Raw genomic sequence first — 3808 nt, 5'->3', positions numbered from 1 at the left:
ACAACAAAGAATGACGCACAGCAGCTCCGAAGAGCTGTTCAGGAACAAACGCTGCAGACTCAGTCGCATCCTCGTCACGCCCTCGTTGCCGTGACAACTGTGAGGGAGTATGGGCGGGGCCTTGGACGCAGAACGACCCCGCCCCCGAGGTCCCCCGCGCTGGTTTGCGCATGCGTCTTTGGGTGGATGAGACGCTGTCGGAAGCGGAAGTTGCCTTGGGCCCAGATCTCGCGTCTGGGTCTGTTGGAGCTTTAAGATGTGAGTTGTTCTAGAAGCCTAAGAAACTCATCTGGATCCCCAGCTGAGACTGAGATTCTGTCGAGGAGACCCTAGAGAAGACCCCCACACACAGCAGCCCTCTTTCTCAAAACTGATACAGTAGCCTCCCAGCCTCAGTTTCCCTGTTTCTAGTTCTTAGCCGGTATTCAGAGGTGGCTTGGAGGATTTAAAGAACCCCGAGCAGGGCGGCCCCACAAGAGCTTGGAGGAGGTGGGTATTATAGTCTTGATCTTATAACAAAGGAAGCTGAGGTCCAGAAAGTCAAGCGACTCACAACAAGGGCAGAGCTGGAGCCTGACAGAACGTGGAGGGAAAGGGGTCCTCCCAGCGTGACCCCACCGGAAAGCCCGGGCTGGGGTGAGGGTTGAGTCCCATGAGGTTGTGTGGGCTGAATTTAAACAGAAGAAAGGAACTGAAGCCAAGAAATCCGTTATGCCAGGCCCAGAACACTGTCCAGGCTATAAACATGGTGGAGGAGGTTGGATTCAGGTGCCACTGTACCTTTGTGGGCACGTTCTTCAACTTACATGGAATAGTCCCCGACAGTCAAGATATCCTCCCTCCCCCAACTTCGGGCCCATCTGTAGCTGCTATTTTGCTTTCTGTACTAAGAAAGCAAAAGTTTTCTTTTCTCTCTATCCCTCTCCCCCTTCCTATCTTTTCCTCTCTGTCTTCCTAAACAGGGTACTGCTGAACTGCCCAGACTGGCCTTGAACTTGAGGTCCTCCTGCTTCAGCCTTCTACATAGGTGAAATTACAGGCTGTGTCCTCACGCCCAGCCTGTGATTTCTCCAGACCTGGAATTACTAAGGATCTGCAGATTGTCCCTTCCATGGGTACAGAGACCAGCCTGGCTCTACCTGTAACTTGGTCTCAGTTAAATGTCTTTTGTTGGGCTGGTGAGATGGCTCAGTGGTCTAAAGCATCTACTTGGAACAAGCTTGGCAAAGCACAGGGACTGCGGTTCAATCTCCCAGCACCACATGCCAGCCAGCCCCGCCCCCTGGTGGGCTGAGCTGGCCACACACACAAAATAAATTAAAAAAAAAAAAAAATGCCCTGGGGTAGGATACAGAAATCATGGGATCAGCCCAAGGGGTCGCAGCAATTATTCTGACCTGGCTAATATGCAAGCAAAAAGCTATCGGTCATCCCTTTCACGTGCATACCCACTGTGTGCTCTGTAGTTGTCAGGTTAGGGTGACAGGTCAGAAGTGTGTGGGACAGCAAGACCACATATTTGACCACAGAAATTTGAGGTTCAGATGTGCACAGAGAGGAGAACCACACAATGATTTTTAAAAGATGAAAATTTATTATAAAAGTACAGCAGATAGCATGGTGAGATATTACCATACAGTGAGGCAGGAGACAGCATCGAAGATAAAGGGGAGTCCTCTGCGAAAGACCATTACATGAGGCAGAGGCTCCAGAAGACAAGAGAAAAACACTAAGCCACAGTTTCTCAGTTCCTTAAGTACTGCATTCAGACAAAAGCGACTTGGTGTCAACAGCCTTGCGTGGCTGGAAGGACCATCCCCAGGCTTGGCTAAATTCTGGGAACAAGCAGCCCTTCGCATGTTACTAGTTATTTCTGTATATTCTGTTGTAAGCTATGGGTCGGTGTCAAAAGAAACGACGAGAAGACCTGATGAATGTAGCTTCAGAATTCTCACTGAGATTAGTCTCTCTCCCAGCAAGCCCAGAGCCTCAGAAGCATCTCACATTTATTGAGGGCTAAAGGCAGGCTAAGGAATGTGCATAATTACTTAAGGGAACACAAACTACTATCTCTATTGACTTCCACCATTTGCCTAACACTAGGTCCACACAAATGCTAGCTGGTAACATCCCAGCAAGGGATCAAAGAACAGGGTGCCAGGAGAAGCTGCTGTCTGCAGCCTTGCGTCCCAGCTTGCCGGGAATTTACAAGTGAGAGACAGCAGCTCTCCCTGGGCTCTCTCTATTGCTCCCTCTTCTGCTGGGACATTAGACTTTTGTCTCATATCTATACTTCTATAATATTCCTTTCCCAGGAGGTGGCCATCCTCTGTGCAGCGAGGCATGCGGCCAGTCACCTCAAGGGACACGCACGCACATTCTGGATGACTCAGCACTGTTGCCCTTTCTTTGACAGTGTGCTGTCCAAATAGAGTGATTGGGATCCAGCTCATAAAAAAGGGGGACTGACCAGGATAGTCCCCACCAAGCCCACCAGAGCATCCGCTCCAGGGAGCAGGATGGTTCTGTTTAGCTGGGTGCTGTGGCCCGTGCCTGTAATCCCAGGTATTCCTGGTTGAGACAGGAGGATCACAGTCTGGATAATTTAGCAAGGTCTTGCCTCAAACAGAAAGGCCGAGGGTATGGCTCAGTAGAGCACCTGCCTAGCATGCGTGGAGCCCTGGGTTCAATTCCTAGTGTGACCAAAACAAGTGAGTAAAAGAGAAGAGAAGGAATGCTTACCTCTTGAAGTCATTGTTGGCAGCACAGAACATCCCTAGCACTTTCTTCCCAGCTATAAGCAAAGGCTATGAGGAGCTTGCTATGGTGGTGCATGCCTGTCACCCCAGCATGAGAGAGGCTGAGGCAGGAGGATCACAAGGCGTTCAAGACCAGCCGAGGCTACATGGTTCAGGGACAGTCTGAACTACATAGTGAGACCCTGCCTCACACCCCCCTCAAAGAAAAGCTTTGAGGAAATCAGAAATGCTGTATCTGCCTTCTCCAGTTCCCTGGGTTCTCAAATTTAAACACAAGAGATTCCCAGAAATTCACTTCTAGTTGCCCAGCAGCTCAACTAAAGCAACGAGGAAGCAATAGAACTGAGCATGGAACCCAAGAGCTTCTGAGCATCCACTTTTCCCAGCCCTATCAAGGACCCTATTTAGCCTGAATATGATTTGTCCCCACTAGTGCTGAGACGTCACCTGTGACCATTCATTGTGATTGTCAAACTGACAGGCTTAAAGAAGCCTGCTAAGGGCTGGGGGTTTAGCTCAGTGCCTACCAAGTGTGAAATCCTGAGTTCAGTTCCCAGTACCCCTCACACAAAAAAGTTATTGACATACGCATCCAGCTGTGGCATGGTGGCCTGACCTGGGCTCTGTATCTGGGTCCCAGCTCTTTCCTCTGCACACACTTTCTGACCTGCTCTGCTTCCCCACCTCCATGAGATGAGCAGCTCTCCACAAGGCCTTTCCACCATAACATTTCTGCCTCAGAGCCAGCTATAGACTGAACCATCTGAAACCATAAGGCAAATCAAACTACTCTTGAAACTGTGGGTGTCAGGCACCTTGTGCTGGTGCAGGAGCGCTGACTAACAGTGACCAGTGTGGACAGGAAGCGGGATCTTTAGAAGGTATTTGGGCAGTGGGTGTGGAACATGACTCATGCCTTTTTCTATAGGCTAGGCCAATTTTCTTTTCTTTTCTTTTTTTTTTTTTTTAATTTTATTTATTTGTGTGTGTGTGTGTGTGTGTGTGTGTGTGTGTGTGTGGCCAGCTCAGCCCACCAGGGGGCGGGGCTG

The 3808-nt window shown here is 49.7% G+C and overlaps 1 long non-coding RNA gene across 1 annotated transcript in view; it reads right to left on the bottom strand.

Moving 5' to 3' along the window:
* Positions 1 to 1612: 1612 nt before the first annotated feature.
* LOC111817883 overlaps positions 1613 to 3808 on the bottom strand; it is a 3050-nt gene continuing 854 nt past the window's right edge. Inside the window, exons 2-3 of the long non-coding RNA XR_002821983.1 lie at positions 2743 to 2860; positions 1613 to 1706 (exon numbers count right to left, since the gene is read on the bottom strand). This is a non-coding gene — a long non-coding RNA (uncharacterized LOC111817883). The remainder of the gene's footprint in view (positions 1707 to 2742; positions 2861 to 3808) is intronic.

The sequence above is a fragment of the Octodon degus genome, unplaced genomic scaffold (genome assembly GCF_000260255.1).
Source record: "Octodon degus isolate 3935 unplaced genomic scaffold, OctDeg1.0 scaffold00073, whole genome shotgun sequence".
In the NCBI taxonomy this organism is placed as follows: Eukaryota; Metazoa; Chordata; class Mammalia; order Rodentia; family Octodontidae; genus Octodon; species Octodon degus.
The sequence above is the reverse complement of the archived record's forward strand: the minus strand, read 5'-3'. Positions and strand labels throughout refer to the sequence as shown.